We start from the raw sequence: 17352 nt of genomic DNA on the forward strand, positions 1-17352 counted from the left end.
CAGGCTGCACCAACCCTTTGCTCCCCCTTTGCAGGGGAAGGCAGTGGAGGAGCCCAACAAAGAACAGGAGAAAACTCTATTGCCTGTTGGGCACAAAGCTGCTTTTGCTTTCGAGTGAAAAGGAGCAGAACATCCTCAGAAGCACAGAAAAACTGGCCAAACAGGCCAGAGCCTGGATGCCTGAGGCTTTTTAGTAATAGTAATAACAAGTCCAGGGGCCACATTTCCATTTGTCCTGGAAAGCCTTTCCAGCTAGGATCGCTCAGGGCAGGGGGACACCGATGTTCCACAGTGGTGTTCTCAGTTTGTGGTGGGTTTGACTGTGGCAATCCCAGACTTTAGCACATCACCTATCAGGGACACCAAATCAGAAACAGCCATCTGTGCCTGTCCCACAGTGAGCACAGCCCTCCCAGCACTGCAGGGCAAGGCTGTTGGTGCTGTGTGTGGGAGCTGAGGAGGGGCTGCAGGTCACCTCTGCCTCCTGAGACCAGGCCAGCTGCACACACACGTCCTGCTCAAGGCCAGTGCTGAGCCACAGTGCTCAGTGGGTTGTGCTCACCTGTTTGACTCTGCAGAGCAGGGGTGTTCCCACAGCCCGTGCCAGCTCTGTGCCCCTCAGCTCCAGCAGAGACCTGTGGCTATGTGTGGCCCGAGGCAGCTGCACAAGGGCTGTCTAAGGGCTCACAAAGCTGAAGCCTGAGGCATGAAGTTCAAGGCAGAGGTCCTGTACGGGCAGTGTGTGTGGTCAAGACCTGCATTCCTTTGGGGAGAGGCAGAGGAGGAGCAGGACTGCATCAGGAGCTCTTTGGGCTGGATCTGCAAGAGGAAATAAGCTCAGTTTGGCCACAACTATGTTTCGGGCCACCCATCACCATCCAGCACCCCAGGTCAGGGAGCTGTGCTCCCTCCTATAGGACTGACTGAGCTGGGCCCCTGAGAACAGAGTCATGAGAGCACCCTGCTCTTGAGACCTACAGGACAGGGACCACAGCCCTGCCCACTGAAACCGGGGGGACTCTGCCACAGGCCTGACTCATCCCCCTCCTGCAGCAATCCCTGATCTTGTAGGTCCACTGAATTCAGTGAAATTGGAGCCGTCAGGCCCTGGATGTCCATGAAGGCATGGCTGGGCCCAAGGAAATGGAGGCAGCAACTCCTGGACATGATGGAAGCTGAAATCCCAGGAAAGCCTGTGTCTGCCTCATGCTGAGCGAGTTAGCGGAATATTAACAACGCATCACTCGGTGCTTCTGGATGCCTGGCTGACTTTGGCAAGGGGCACTTTGAGAAGGATAAAACTGCATTTTCATTGCTGAGAATCCTCCTCCAGTAATAAGATGTGCCCCATGGGATGTTGGTAACATATTGGTATTGTCTGCAGAGTAGCTGGGGGCAAAGGGCTGACAGTGCTCAACCCTACACACGGAACACCCCTCAATGTCACCATCCAGACCCAGGATTTACAAGCACACAGGCAGCCACAGGTAGGCTGTCCAGCTGTCCTCCAATTACTCTGGGAATTTAGAAAAAAAAAACCCAACCCCACGCCCTAAGTAATTTTGTATTCTTTCCTTTGCATATAAAACATCATTAAAATAATTAGAAAAACAGATGCATTGTATCAGTAACTGACAAATTAAGAATTCAGTCATGGTTGTTCAGGAACCCACTGCCTCCTTGCAATACCAATAATGATTATTTATAGCCTGCTCTGCAAGGAAAGTAGTCCAGAAAAACAGAACTATTATAATGTGAAGCAGTCATCCCCAGAGAGAATTCTAGTGCAAGACATAGCCGAGATCTCACACCATTTTCTTGTCTTGAATTATAAACTTTATTGTAAGCACTGTTTGTGTATTTTGTACAGAACGTCCTGGTTCCTCTATAACAAGTATCCATTTTATTTCTGCTGAATTTCATTGAATTTGCCCCTGATTTATAAGAGGCAGATCCATATTAGTGCTTTATAGAGCGATCTCTTAGCTGCCTATTCACAAGGCTGTGCAGCCTGGCAAAAGGATGAGTGGAGGGAATGAGCTGGGTGGCAGACGAGCTATTAGTCTGATGATATCACCATAGCATCTGGAGCAGTTACACGCAGCACTAACACAGGGGATGAGAAATTCTCTGCTCTTGAAAAGAGCTAACAAAGAAAACACACAGAGGGTGGGAGCTGTGGAAGAGCCACAGAACACAGAAGGAGCTGTACAATGTCACATCGCAGGAGCAGAATCCTTGTCTCAGCCCTCTCCAGCTTCATGCTGCCTTTGCTCCTTTCTGGTTCTGCATGTGGATGTGACAGATCTTTAACTGGATGTTCAATCCAGAAAAAGGAAATAAATTTTCTTCTCGTTTGTCAAGAGAACCAGCTTTCTGCTAATTTTGCAAACAAATCCTTTCCCGTGATTAATACCTGTCTCCTGTGCTCAAGACATCAGACTCTGCTAATAAAGCAAAGCTCTCTTCTCAGAAAATATTTCCCATTTTTTCTGCTAACATTCCTCCTCACAATTGCCCTTGTTTAGCCCTATGATAATTTTATGATGCACTCCCAACATAACTCACAGTGCTTCTTATTATTGTGTGCCACAAGTGTTTACAGAGCCATTTTTGTGGCAGATACCAGCCTTTAGACATTCCACATTTCCTGTTTCACTGGAGCCAATCACTCACTGTTCAGTGCTGGGATGCAAGTCCCTAATTAATTTATACACAACGAAGCACTTCAGTCATTGCAATGAAAGTGTAGTGGAGAGCAGCCCATTAGCAAAAATTGGCTATCGAGCATGGACAAATTATTTCCTTTTCATGTTTCCATCAATATTAAGATTGATTAATCATCTTTCACAAAACCCCTCCCCCAGTGCCAAACTGCCTTTCCACTTTTCCACTAGTGCTGTATGGGACACCTGGGCCAGTCTGGCTTCCTCTCACAGCAAGGAAACCTCTCTGATGTGCTGAGAAGAACTGGGTTTTCACCACCACAGGAGACTTCACAACTGGTCCAACTCCACTCATATTCTCTTTATAGACTCAGAATATAATAGCCTAGTTTTAACAAAAAGAAATCAAGATTAAACTCAATATATTCTGAAGGAGTGAAAATTCCTAGCAACAGCTGAAAGGGAAGTGGAATCTATAAATGCCTCTTTCATCTTTATCAAATTACTATTCACTGCAGTTACATTTATTAATAACAACATTCCTTAAACCACATTGTAAAAATCCATTAGCAAGAAATGCTTTAAAATGTTCAACAGGCTGTAACAGATGATTTATCAAAAGCTGAAACAAATACTGTGAGCAGAGTGGGCATTTTCATGGGCCACAGAGCTCGGCAGAGGGACATTATGGTGTGTTCAGAGATGGACAGTTTGCATGGCATAACTTAACTTTTTAATTCCATCACCTCCATTAGGAAGGGGTAACACCAGCTCACAGTGATCTTTGAGGTTTTTTTCATCTCAATTCTGTGTGTACTCACCCCTGAAAACGCTGGTGGGCATCTCAAAGTCATCACCTGTGGCATCTGCAACACGCTGAGGTACCAGACTGCTCTGAATTAGGGCTGGAGAGAGGGAACCTGTGAGAGCAGATCTCTGCTCCCAGAGAAAACACCCTCTGATTGTCCCAAACCCTGACAAGGGGGAGCCCTCTAAGGAGTTGTTTAACGTCCCAGGAGGGTCTGACTGGGGGACAATCACCGCATTGTTTTCCCTTTCAGCACACCCTGCATTGGCCCTGCAAGTTCACATATTCCCTTCCTTCATTTCTTTACTTGTTTTTTCAAACAGTCGGGATGTCGATCACTGCTGAGTAATCATTGGGAAGGGCTGGATATTGACCCTGGATCCAGGTGATTCTGTCGGCATCTCCACGTATCAAACTGCCAGGCCCAACTATTGTGCACACCCCACAACGCTGAAGGTTTGCCCAGGTCCTGGGGGGATCATTCCAGAAGGACTGTGAGTTCTCTCAGTTGCTTCCAGCTTGCAGCAGAGAACAATAATGGCACAGACAGTCGGCACTGCTCCGCTCATTCCCCAGCCGTGACTGTGGCTATCGCAGCCTCCCGCTGCAGCAGTGTAAGGAGGGTTTTGATGACATTTTCTTTGTTGCTGCAGAAGGCAAAGCCTGAGTCAGGGATTACAGGGAGAGAGGGAAGGGGCAGGAGATGCAGTCACAGCCGGGGAGGGAGTGAAACTGCAGCTCTGGGGTCTCAGTCCTTCTGCCTGCACACGGGTGGCCGTGGGTGCATTCGGTTTTCGCTCACCTGCTGACAGATCAGGTTCCCTCTCCAGATTCGATAATTCCCTACAACCATAAAGAGATGCCTGAGGCAAGTCAGATGGTTTCTGAGGCAGATAACACAGTGCAGCCCGACTCCCTGTAGAGTGAGAAGCCCTTTGCACCGTAAGCTGTGTTTAATTCCCCCAGGCCAACAGACAGACCTGTGCTACAGACCAGCCTCCCCCTCTCGTGTTCGTCCGCTCCCCCAGGGCCTTCCACTTAGGAGCACAAAACGGTGGCAGAACAAATTCGTGGCAGAATGTATCTTCTGTAATCACACACGAGTCAACTTGTTAGATCATTTTCTGTCCCAGCTGAGATTGCAGCTCCGTGATTACTTGTGACTGAGCAGAACTAGAGAACACACAATTACATGGGCCAAAGCACAGACAGCAGCGGCTACAGATGCTGGTGCTTAGCTGGGAAAGTGCAGCACATGGTGGGAGGGAGGGAGGGGAAGGAAGTTGGAAATGAAGTGTACATTCCACCTCATCCCCACTGCAGAGCTTTGGGCTTTCAAGCTGGAATTTCTCAGGTGTAATGACAGATTGTGTGGCCTGAAACACCATAAGCTGTGTCAGTGCTCGAGCCTGGTGGGTTCAGCTTGCCCAGCCAGATGAAAGCAGCCTGGACTAACCCTGGTGAGACAATACTTGGCATCTCGCAGGCAAAATCATTCTTGGCTGTAACATCCCCCTCCTGGTTCATTTTCTGTTTTCTGTTGTTGACCTCCAGTGATGGAGGAAAGGGGCTGGACAGGGAGAGGAAAAAGAGAAGGCAGTGGATGGTGCTGTGAGCAGGAGAGGGGCCTGAAGGAATGGGAAAGAGAGGGAACAGCTGTGGGGCTGGGAGGGAAACAGAGACAGGGGAATGAAAGAGATATGCTTCCCCCTGGGGAGGATGGGCTGAGCCAGTGTGAACAAAAAAGGGCTAAAATGAAAGGGAGGAAACCAGAGAAGAGAAGAAAGATGGAACAAGGGAGATCACAGAGAACAACAGGAAGCAGCGCTAAGAGGACAGAGATGAAGGCTGGGGCTTGTTGGGGAAGAGCAAACAGAGAAAAAAACCTTCAGGAATATTGTGCAAAAGACAGAGGGAATTATAAAAAAAGTCCGATGAAAATGCCAGCTACCCAGCTGGTGTAAGTGAAACTCCAGCACACTTACGTCAACACCACACCACTGATCAGCACCAGGGGAGGAGGTCTGGGGTTGTCTTTTAATTGCATGGAAAGGCTTTCAGCAATGCAGAACATGAACTTCAGCTCCCACTGAAGTCAGAGGGGTTTAGAGGTGCTTACAGCCACAGGAAAACAAGACCCAGCTTGATAAAGCCCATGAGACCAAGATGCCACGTTACGACCTTGAGAACAACCAGCCTTTACCTTGTCCGACTTCCACCCCGAGCCCCAGGGTGATAACAGCAGCACGTGTGGGAAGGGAGCCCAGGGCAGCCTCAGACCTGCTCCAGGGACACTGCCCAGCCCTGCCCAGCTCTGCCCTGCACCACAGCAGCTTCTGCTTTGTTCTCCCCGATGAGCAGTGAGGTCCTTCATTCACATGTCTAAGCTTGAGTAGGGGTAAGAGGCATCCTCTTTGCTGGTTGGAGTGAAATGTTTGGCTTATTGGCATGGCTTGTTTAATTTGGCTCTTAGTGCTCAGTCAGTGTTATTAGAGAAAGCAATAAAAACGCATTAAATACAAGGAACTACATTAAAACAACATGGAGTTTGCAATGCAAACCAAAAAAAGCCAGGGGGCTGAGTATGGAGACTGCCATCCCTCCTTCAATCATCCTCTTCTCCATGAATATGGAGAGTGTTTGAAGGGGTGGAGGGCCCAGTGGTCACCATATGTCAGGGAAGTGTCAGATCTGTGTCCAAGGTTGGCTCCTTCCCCAGTGCCAGGGTGGCTGCTGAGGGCAGAAGTGGGGGCAGATATCTCACTCTGGTGCAAGGTGACAATTCAGGAGTACTGAGCTCCCAAAACCAAAGCTCCTGTCAGTTTTGCTTCAGTGAAACCTCCCCAGAGGCAACAAGTGTTTGTCTTCAGCTTCATATCTCTCTCCCATCTATACAAACTATCATTAAAGAGAACTCTGTGTCCCACTGTGTTTTCCCTCTCCAGGTTTGCAGATCATGTGTCATCTGTCCCCAACCCCCTGGATCGCAGCAGGCACAGAGAGTGATGCACAGGGAGCAAACACTGGCAATGGAGATGTCACCACTCCAGTGGCAGCAGCTGGGACTTGAGTCAGCCTCCCAGGCTGCCAACACTGACTGGATTGTCACAGATGCTGACATTAACTGATCATCTTCCAATCCTAATTCACCTGACAGCACACCTCCATATGCTGCTGTGGCTCATTTGATGCGTTTCAGCTCTTCCACTGCTTGTTCATGGCTCCATCTCCTCCACCTCTGCAGTCCTTTGCAAACCTCAACGCCTGTTTCACACCAGCACCTCTCCTCAGGGTTTAGTCTCAGGTTAGTCTCAGCCCAGCCCCTGGTGTGCCACAGCAGCCCAGCTGGCACTGCACAGCCCCTGGGCTCTGCAGCGGCTCTGCCTCACTGCCAGCTCTGCTGGGGACCAAAACTAGGGATGACATCCCTAGAGATCGCTCCCCATGTCAGTCAGACAACAGTTAAAGCACAGTTCTGACTGTCTTTGCCCACCACATGCAGCCTGGCCGTGCTTTTAGTGGCATCAACCAAGAGTTGCTGCCTGCAGCAACATGGAAGATGTCGTCTCCTCTTTCCCTCCAGCAAGTGGCTCTAGAAAGACTTTGAAATGCTGCAAACAGCCCCTACACATCCCTGCTGAGCCCCTTCCAGACTGAGTTCTTACACTTGTCATGTTTTTCCATCATTTTCTTTTGACCATATAATAAAGGTCAGATCCCACCAACACCACAGGGAGGGACTGAGAGACGTCAGAGATGACAGGTCTGTCACCTCCCCAGGCTGGTGCTCGCTGCTCTAGCCCAGCTCTTGCAGCTCAGTCAGATTTCTTGGTTTCTGTTTTGCCTTGCTACAGGACTCCTGAGGCCCTGGGATCTTTAATCTGCCCATTTTATTAACTGATCTGAGGCACAGCTGCATCCTCACATTTCTTGCGCACCATGAAAACCACAACTGCACATTCTGTTTGGGCAAAGGGTGAGGTGACTGTTCTAAAGCCTGGAATTCCTAAGGAAACAAAGCTTTACGTGTGATCACTCTGTGTGTGTTTGTGTGTGCGTGAGTAGTTCTTGAATGTGTCAGACAATTTCAACGTGACAGAGGAGAGGATCTCTCAGAGCTCTGGAGCTCCCAGAGGTGCTCTGGAGGTGATAGATGAGGGTACAGACACCATTAGTATTCCCTGAGGAAAAGGCTCCCTGCACACCAGACAGAGGAGACGCCACACGGGTGAATGCTGCTCATTAGACCTGCTGCTCATGAAAATGTTCCTTAACAACCTCAGTGTGCCTGAACTTCTGCCAATCCTGCTGGAGCTGGGCCCTGCACAGTTGTCACATTCACAGTTTTCCTCACTCACCTGCCCATCACCTTGAGGCCCAAATTCCAGGTGAGGAGGGTGCCCGAGTGCCACTGCAAAATGGGCACTGGAGGAAACAGCAGGAGGATCCAGGCACACGAGGAGGTGCAGCAGGGCGAGCGCTGTCCCTCAGCACATCCATTGTTCCCGAGTGGAGGCAGCTTGGAGAAAGGGATGTAAATGACAGGAACTGGATCACTGGCTTGGGCAATGTCAGCACGTCCCTTTGAGGGCATTCACTCCCCCTACACCATGAAACGACCAGTTATTATTTAACAGCAGACCTCACAGGGAGGAATGTTTGTCTGTATTCATGACTTGTTAGAGTAACAAGTGTGGCAATTGTTTACTATACTCTGAGCTACCCAGCAGTAGCTATAATGTAATAATTATAGAGAAACCTTCCTAAAAATATATTTCTGATGCATCAGCAAAACTCCAGCTGGCACTGAACACATGAGTTCAGCCCAATCTGAGAATCAGATCGTACACTACATTTTGTACAGCTGTGTAAAGCCTCCAGTGAGGAGCTCTGCAGTGATGGAGGGAAGGACAAGAAGCAGCACAGAAGAGCCACAGGTTCCTTTCTCCATGATCAGTGACAACAGAAAACACCAGGCCCATCTTCAAGCTAAATAAACTGAGATTTTGAAAATCAGAACATCAGCATTTTCTAATCTGGGTACTGACTTGTTGGAGTCTCGTTTTAGAGGTTCAGCCTGAGTCCAGGCTTTGCTGGCATTTTTCATGGCGATGATTCATTATTACTATTTTATTTCATCCACACACACTAGAATAGCATCCTGAGCATCCTGCAAGGATCACCTCTTCCTTGTGCTCAGTGTTAGTGAACTCCAGCTCCTGTTCTTTGAAGAAGGATCTACAAGGGCTTCAGATGCTGTTGCCTTGTAGCAGAACCCCCAAAATGTCACCCTCTTGCCTCTGGCAGTCGGAGCCCAAGGCTGACCTAACCCCATCAGTGCTGTTTCAGCTGAGCAGAGTGTGAAGGGGAATGCCAGGGCACAGGTGTTTGTTTTCTTCTTCCAGCCCTGCTGCAGTGCAGCACATGCCTGGAGACAAGCTGGATTCTTCAGAGATTCTGTGGGACCCTGGTAGCCCCTAAATGCTTCTGTGTCTCAATTTCCTCACCTGCAAAAAAGGCCAAGATGAAAAACCCTCAACTGAGAGCTGTGTTCAGGTTTGGAAAACAATTTTAGCACCTTGAAAGAAGGTTTCCCTGGAAGCCCAAATTGCAATTTATTGCTTCAATTAAAAAAGCGTGTGTTTTACAATCCACAATCTGTTTACACTTCTTATAGCTATCTCTCTAAAAAGAACTCAGCTCTGGTAGCTCATGGATTTGGCACAGCTTGTTGGATAAGCAGGCTCACCAACCCTTCCAGGACACACAGTGCTTCTGTGTAACTTTGCAGGCTGTGTTTGACTTGTCTGAACTTGAACAGTCACCACTGATTGATTGGCTTCTAAAAATACCCTCCTGCCATGGTTCGAAGTCTGGAGAGCTCTTGTTGATTTAGATGGAGACCTTCTCGCTGGTCAGAGGCTCAGACAGACATCTGACACCGGGCTGTGCTCCCTGCTCCCGCCCCGGGAGACCCGGGAGCACCTCCTCATTCCAATCTTGTGTGGGGCACGGCAGTTCATAATCATTTTGTCAACCAAAGATTTCCTTTTATTTCTACAACATCCTTCCTTCTGCGGCACCTACAGAAAGCAGCGGCCTCGCTCCAGCTCTCCTGCGCCGAACGACCCACACTCCTCTGGTCACTCCTTGTGAGCATCACCCATTGTCCCCATCCCCTTCTGAGTTCCACTTTGGATTTATCCTCCCCAAGGACGGATGATGAGAACTGACCATGACTTCTGAGGTGAAAGTTCAGCTGTTCCCTGTGCAGTGGCAGGAGAGCTTCCTCATCTTTCTTGGAAACAGCTTGCCCGATAAACCCGATGATCTCATTTGGCTTTTGTGTTCAGTTTTAAAAGGGGTATAAAGCAGGCTCTCCAGTATTTCACTTCATTTTATTTTAGTGTTTGTTATCTGGAAAGAAGAGGGTAGTTAAACTGCCTTTTTAATTAAATTCCTTTAAATCTTTGAAAACAATAAAGAAAGAAAGATAGCAAACAAAGTCAGACAGAAGAATTACCATGTGTATTACCAGAGATGTTTTTTCCCGTAACACATTTATATATAAATCTCTTTTCCAAAAACTTGCAACATTTCTCAGTTGCTCAGTCTGTCTCCTGGGTAACTTGACACCTCACAAGAGGAGCCTTGTGCCTCTGCTCTTTAGTGGGACATGAGTCTTAGGAACTCTATTGAAATTCCCCTCTAAAGAGAGAGTATTCCTGGTTTCTTGAAGGTGAGAAGAGCTTGTGGTACTGCATCCTTCTCCCTTTGCTTCTCTCCATCTTCACACAGCTTATGAAAATCAAAGGCTCTGAGCAGCAATCGCTTCATTAACCAGTGGTCCCTTTGGGCACACAGACTCTTTCTATAGGTCTGGGAAAAGCTTCTAAGAATTTACATGAGCAAAGAGAGAGTAAATGGGCTTGGGTTTGCTGTAAAAAGGTTCAAACCTGCAGTGCCAAAGGTTTAGAGCTCCATAAATTAAAAATAAGGTTGGGAAACAGTGGCTTAGCTAAAATAACCTGACAAGGGTCCTGTGCTGTCAGCACAGCATCTACAGGATGGGATCCCACTGCATGTGGGAGAAAGAGGGTCTGTCAGGCTCAGACCCACCATCCAATCAAGTCCATGGTGCAATAGTTCTGACCAGGATGAAGACACCTGAGCACAGAGCTCCATCCTGCCACATCCCATGTCTCAGTGTGGCAGGAGCGTTATCCCAAGGGATCAGGGCAGCTGGAAGCACCAGTTTGACCAAGCTTGTTGTCTGCCACTGCTCCTGCTGGTGACAAGTAGCACAGAGTGGATGTAAAACACAGTAGATTATTGGCACTTAAACTCTAAAATCTTTAACTCTTAAAGTCTTAAAATTCATGACATTAGGACTGGAATGTGTTTGCTGTTTTCTATGGAATTGGGGAATTGGGAAGATGTTGGTGTGCAGGCTGCTCTGAGGGAACCTGTGCAGCCCCAGGCACTGCATTGCTCAGTCAGTACTGCAACAGCACCTCACAGCTCTCTCCAAACCCAGACCTTTGTCTCCAAACCCAGACCTTTGTGGTAGCTGGTGCTACTTTAATGCTCATTCGGCCTTTTTAAAGTACAGATATCAGAAATGTGACCACTGGGTACTGAGGGCCACTCCACTGGCTACCGAATGGCTCTCCAGCATTGCCTGCTGCTTGCCCTTTAGTAATATCTACTTTATTTTCTCTACAACTTGCTTGATTTCTTTTTTTTTTTCTTAAATAAAGAGACAATGCTTTCTGTGTCTCCTTCCTCAGACACCACTGCTCTCCCAGGGACCTCTCAAACACCAAGGCCAGAAACCAAGTCCAGGAATTGTAGGTTGCAGTTAATCTAAAATTGGTGACTTGTCAATTTTAATAGTTTTAATTTCCCAACTGTCTGCTTGGGTTACACACATGAAACTTTTAAATAATATGCCTTCTCTGTCTCCCCACATAGAAAACCACTGTGTTTCCCTGTTCTCCATAGACTATGTGACCTTTAGCTGCTCTCCCTTGCTTATCAAGTCAAGGAATTCATTCAGCTCCTCAGCAACCCCAACCACTGACTCTCCATTCACATCCCTCTAAAGGCCCCACCAGCTCCTCCATCGGTTCAGAAAGATTTATACTTGTGTGCCCCTTCATATCCTTCCTCCTCAGGCTTTGATTTACCCTCATGGCTTCCTTATCACTCGATAGCACTTCCTACATGTTTGTCTTTATGGCTTCTTGTTTTCCCTCTCTGAAATCACCAATGAGTTGTGTTTCCTTAATGGCAGTGGGAAGAATTCTCCCAGCAGAGAGGCCTTTGCAAGGAGCTGTGCAAACCTGAGCTCCCGTGGAACACAAATGGCATTTTGCTCCTGATGTTGGCCCTGAGCACAGGAAGGACCTTCAGCCCCTACCAAACCTCCTCACGCAGTTCTCAGCCCCTTGCCTGCTTTTACATTTCCTGTGCATTCACTGAGGGAAAGCTTTGTGCCCTCCATGAGGCAGGAGGAAACATGACCTTTTTCTTCTATTTTCTCAGTGCCCCCTCCACAAAGAGCCACCCCAGCCCAGCACCCCTTTCCCTAGCACAGACAGTGCAGCCACAGCTGCAAAATTCTGCTCTTCAGTTCTTCCCCTCCTGGGTTTTGTTTGATTTATTATACAGTTTGTGTTACCCTGTTAAAGAAAGGGGACTAGTGGGAAAACACAGGGTCATGCTGGGGAGGACAGTGGCTGGGGCGACCACCACCCTAAGGATCCCCACCAGGGACTCTTGGAATCACAGATGCACCACCCTGGAGCAGAATGATGGACCAAAGAGAGCCACAGCCCCCTCAGTGCTCAGCTGCTTGTCAGCCGGACCCGAGGTTCGTGTTCCTCACCTTTGAACTCAGCCTTTGAAGTCACTTCCACATTCGTTCTCCTACTCCTAAATACTCCCCTCTGCAGGGATTAAAGCTGGTAGTAAAACATCTCACAAATGTTTATGATCACAGTTACACCTGTTCCTACAAGGATTTCACAGTCGATTGAGTCGCATTATTCTTCTCATATTTGCCTTTCCTGCCCTGGTATCCAGATTTCCCAAGCACACAAACCCAGTGAGAGTCCTGGCAGGTTACGAGTTCAGAGTATTCCTTAAACTGTTTTAAACTCAAATTCTCACCAAATGCAGATATCCCAGTCAGGCAGATAATGAGATATCTTCAATCAGCTGCAAAAAAAGCGGGAATGTTTCCTGCAAGCATTGCCTCTGTGAAGGACTGGGATGTGGATGGCCAGGAACTCCACCAACTGCTGTAATTTTTAGATCAATTTTACCCAAATAAAGGCATTCCTGCTTTACACCATACAGCTTTGATCCTTTAAAGGGGAATCTCATCTACCAGTGTGAGTTCATATTGACCTGGACACCAATACTCAAACATGCAAGAGGCTGGGCAGAAAAGCAGGGGGAAATTTTAAGCTTTCTTTGGCATTTACTCAGCCTGAATTTCCCAATAGGAAAACAAAAGCTCGGCACTTATGGGTGAAATTCCCCCCTGACACAGTAAGGCCTTTTAAAGGGGAGCTAAGGCAGGCACAGGCCTTTTGCAGTTAGACCCTACAAAGTCTAATAGGAAAGGAATAGGAAATAGAGCCTTTGAGAGCCCCCTACTCCCATCAAAATCACCTGGAAATGCCAGGTGCTGTAAGGAGAGGAGAGTCTCGATTTGTCAAATATTCCTGGCCAGAGCTCAATTTTAGGTGCAATCACTCACTGCCAATCAACTTTCAGCCCCTTTTCTCCTGTAACCTGTTTCAGCTGCTAGCACCAGGCAGCAATAAAACCATATCCAAGCTCACTCAGAAATCATATTGAAATGCCTTCGTGCAAACAGTTCCACATCCTGCACATCAGATTGCACGTGGGAACATCTTTCAGAATCCCAGTGTAGAAACACTTTTCCAGTAGGAAAAATCAAGTCCTACAGTAAAGGCTAATCTAATAATTATGTTCACAAGGATCACTCCCCACCTTTGAATGTCCATGAAATTGCCACAGAGGTACCACAGTTACATCCTCCTCTAGTTCTAAGGAAAATACAGCTTATCTCTTCCACTGGGATTCACGATGTTCAATAGTTATAGCTCTGTCCTAAAAGTCTAATTACACAACGCAGTAAAAATAGATGCAACACGAGCACTTACAAAAATGTACTGCAATGTCAAACAGCACTGCCAAAAAAACACAATGGCAGGCCTTGGTCCTGCAAAGCCCCACATGCAGTCACGCTGCTTTTTCACACATTTGGAATAGCTTTTCTAAAATCCATGAGCTATCCATAACAGGCAAGGCCTTCTGCAGGACCTGAGGACTCCTTTCCTTGTTCTACCGGTGGAAAATTAGACCTGCTCACTCCTGTATAACCTCTTTCAAATAATATTGAATTACCTGCAAGTTGCTAAAATTAGACTAACAAATATATTACTCTGTAGCCAAGCTGATAAAATGTGACTGTTTACATATGATTTAATCCTAGAACTAAGATTAAAGACTACTTCAAACAGAGCCTTTACCCACTTCACTATGTCACATAAAATTCTGCTTGGTTTCAGCAGAGCTGAGAATGACTTTAACAACCTTGTTAATCACAGATTAAGAATGGAAAAGATCCTTCTTGGCACCAGGTGTGCCATTAATAACGAGTGGGGGTGCAGGGGAGCCGCAGAGTGACCTCGCCGAGCGCCAAGGAGAAGCTCGGAGGGCTGGAGCTGAGCCACGGCCCGAGCGCAGGCACGGCCGGGCCCCGCAGCTCCCGCGCCTCCCCGGGCAGAGCAGCCCCGGGGACAGGGGACAGGAGCTCCCGGGATCTGCCTCACCCTCCCTCCTCCCCTCGTGTCTGTCTGAATTTCTGCAAGCCGACCCTGGAGCCGTTTGAAAGCTCTGCAGCTGTCCCTGGGAATCTGAAATTTCCTAAATCAGTGTTTTCTAGCCCTAATGAAGTCCCTTCCCCTTTTTGGTGGCTTGTGCCCTGGATGAAACATGGCATGAGACTGGTTTTCCTCAGAACACCTTTCCCCCAGCAAGGGCACTGCAGGCAAGTCTTTAAACACACATTCAAATCCTTGTCCAGCCCAGCACTCCAGAGGTGCGTGGGGAGGCTGAGCACAGCTCGTGGAGCTCCTGCCACCCTCCTCTCCTGGTCCCACAGGTAACTGCCCTGTGCTCCCCAAGGCTGGGCTCGGGGCCAGGCACCTGAGCCCTTCCCATGGCAGCACCTCCACCAGCACCTCACCTGGCCATTCCCTCCAGGATCTCCTCTGCAGTGCTCCACGGGGCTGGAACAGCCACCCTGTGCCTCCCGGCTCTCCTCCCAAAAGCACTTTTCTGCTGGGATGGGAAATCAGCCCCTCTGTTTGGGCAGTGCCTGGTCCATGAGCAGGCACTGATGTGAGGGACAGGTGGCTGGAGTGGGGAGAAGGTCAGACCTGCAGGACCCCGAGCCCTGAGTGAAGCCCTGCGAGGTCCTTTCCGCTCGCCCCAGGCAGAGTGCCAGCACCACAGGCTCCCCCGACCCCACCAAACCACACAGGGAGAAGGGAAAATCTGTTCCCCATTAAATATATCTAATGATCATTTTTAAGTACAACCACAAAGGCTTTGCCTGAGCAGCCTTTCTCATCTGTACCTCCCATGCAGTCCCAAGGTCCCCCAAAATGGATCAGAGAGACTCTGCACTCCAGAACATTCTGGTTGCAAGAGCTGCCCCGTGGCACAAGCACTGGGCAATGACAAGTTTTTCCACCAGCAATCCACTACAGAAATTCTGCAAGCCTATCTTTTGGGGTTTAGCTCTTGCTCTGCAAAATCCGGCTCTGTATGGGCAGCACAGAGCAGACTGGGGTGGTGCCCAGGGATCTGGGTGGCATTGCCACAGCACAGCCTGACCAACCACCTACAGGTGAATTATCTCCCAGATGTTGCAGGCAAGACAGAAAATACAGGGAGGATGGACATTTCTTTCCCTGGGATCTTCTTGGAAGATGTTTGCCATAAATCTCTTGAAGGTAAGAAGCAGAAGAAAAGATCTGGAATCCTCCCTTGTGCTGTGCAGAGAAGATAAGCTGTGATTCAGCACGAAAGCCCTTCTGAGTTTTTCCCAGTTCCCATTACCACAGTGCCCAAATATCCCATTGTGAAACAAAGTCTCCCCCAGCGAGGTGCAGTGCCAGCACACAAGAAACATCAGGGGGCTTACAAAAGAGAAGAGCAATCCTGGCGCCTGATCCTCTGAAAACGCTGTGCAGCCGACCTTTGAAAGGCAATTCCAAAACCCCTCTCATCAAAACAGAGGCTCCTAAAATCACTTCTCACATTTTATAATGTTGGTCAGATCACTGCCCTGACAGCTTTGCAGTGAAATTCAAGTTTATGATCCGTATTCCACAGCCTTTACTCGGCAATTTACTCCATCTTAGGGCCCAGGCAATTGCAGAGAGCATGCACAGAATTCTCTTCCCACTTAAATTGCATGTGGTTTGCATTGTTTAGCTTTTTATTGTATATTCTGTGCTCTTAATGCCTTGTGTTTTTATAGCATCTCCCAGGTGAGGGACTCAACACACTTAGAAAGGTAAATGCAGCTGAAGAATCCCACCAAGTCTGGCAGAACCCCCTGCTCTGTAGCTGCTTTGACAACTTTAAGTTGTCTTGTAGCTGCTGAGTGGTGCCTTTCTGCTCCTGCAGGAAGCTTGTGTTCCTCTGCAAACAGCTGCCAAGCTGGTGCAGGACCAGACTAGTTTGTCCCTGCAGTTCCCCTGGCAGGCGCTGGGTAAGCGACTGAGCTCTCCACCCTTTCCACAGAGCCAGTGCCTGCATGTACTGACTTCCTTGGGAAGCTCTGGGAAAGGGCAGAGCTGAAAAATCCACTGCTGTGCAGCCAGCCCTGATCCAGCTCTTCCTCCCCTGAAAGCCCCGAGGGCTTCACCAGAATGCTGCTGTCAGTACCAGGAAAAAAGGGAATTCTGCTGAAGGTGCCAGGACTAAGTGTGCTGACAATGGTATTTTCTTTACCCAGAGCTGCCATGTGTTCAGGTTTTCCTGGATACTTCTTTTTTTTTCTCATACAAACGGTGCACAGCAGAAGTAGAGGACTTCATGCATCTGCTGAAAAGTCGGAATTTTCAAAGGGAAGCAGAGATAAGCAACTGCTTGTCTCGGGTTCCGGGATATCCAGCAGCCAAGTTGGGAGTAGCTATTGCTGGGCTTTTGTCACACACACGGGGATCAACCCTACAACACACATGTGACCCTGGAGATCTGAGCCTGCTCTGTGCTTCTACAACAACCCCAGTGCCTGAGGTTCCCTGAGCAGTGGATCAGCTGAACACACACACTCGGATGCTTCCTGCAAATGCTGCACTCACTGTACCAACAGACAGATTTCTGCAGGGAAATATTTACCTCAACTTGGCTTTTAGCAAGTCTTCTTGTACCTCAGCATATCAGTGGGATGCTGTCATCAATCTACAACGTTCTGCAAACGCCCAGGACAGATATCATTTCAGTTGAATTAAAAAGGTCACCCAAGAGCAGCACAACAACACAACCAACTCAATCACACGAGGTATTTGTCAGATCTTGTTCCTGTGTGTCGTTCTCAAATATGACTCTCTTTAGATTCTGACTGAGCCATCACACTTCTGACTGTGCCCCCGGTACTCAGACATATGTTCAGCTTTGGTTAAATTTGACTTCTCGTTGTGTTATGCAACTGAGCTTTACTCAGTGTTATCTTCTGATTGACTCCTCCACTATTCCCCTCCCAACGGATTTATCTGAGGCCAATGACAGCCAGCAAATACTCACTAGAACTCTTGTCTTTGG

At 48.3% G+C, this 17352-nt stretch overlaps 1 protein-coding gene across 1 annotated transcript in view; it reads right to left on the minus strand.

Moving 5' to 3' along the window:
* Nucleotides 1–726: 726 nt before the first annotated feature.
* COPRS (coordinator of PRMT5 and differentiation stimulator) overlaps nt 727–17352 on the minus strand; it is a 136822-nt gene continuing 120196 nt past the window's right edge. The window contains exon 5 of the mRNA XM_027691875.1: nt 727–819. The gene's annotated coding sequence lies outside the window, so the exon portion shown is untranslated. The remainder of the gene's footprint in view (nt 820–17352) is intronic.

This window comes from Neopelma chrysocephalum, unplaced genomic scaffold (genome assembly GCF_003984885.1).
Source record: "Neopelma chrysocephalum unplaced genomic scaffold, ASM398488v2 Primary Assembly neopelma1_84, whole genome shotgun sequence".
In the NCBI taxonomy this organism is placed as follows: Eukaryota; Metazoa; Chordata; class Aves; order Passeriformes; family Pipridae; genus Neopelma; species Neopelma chrysocephalum.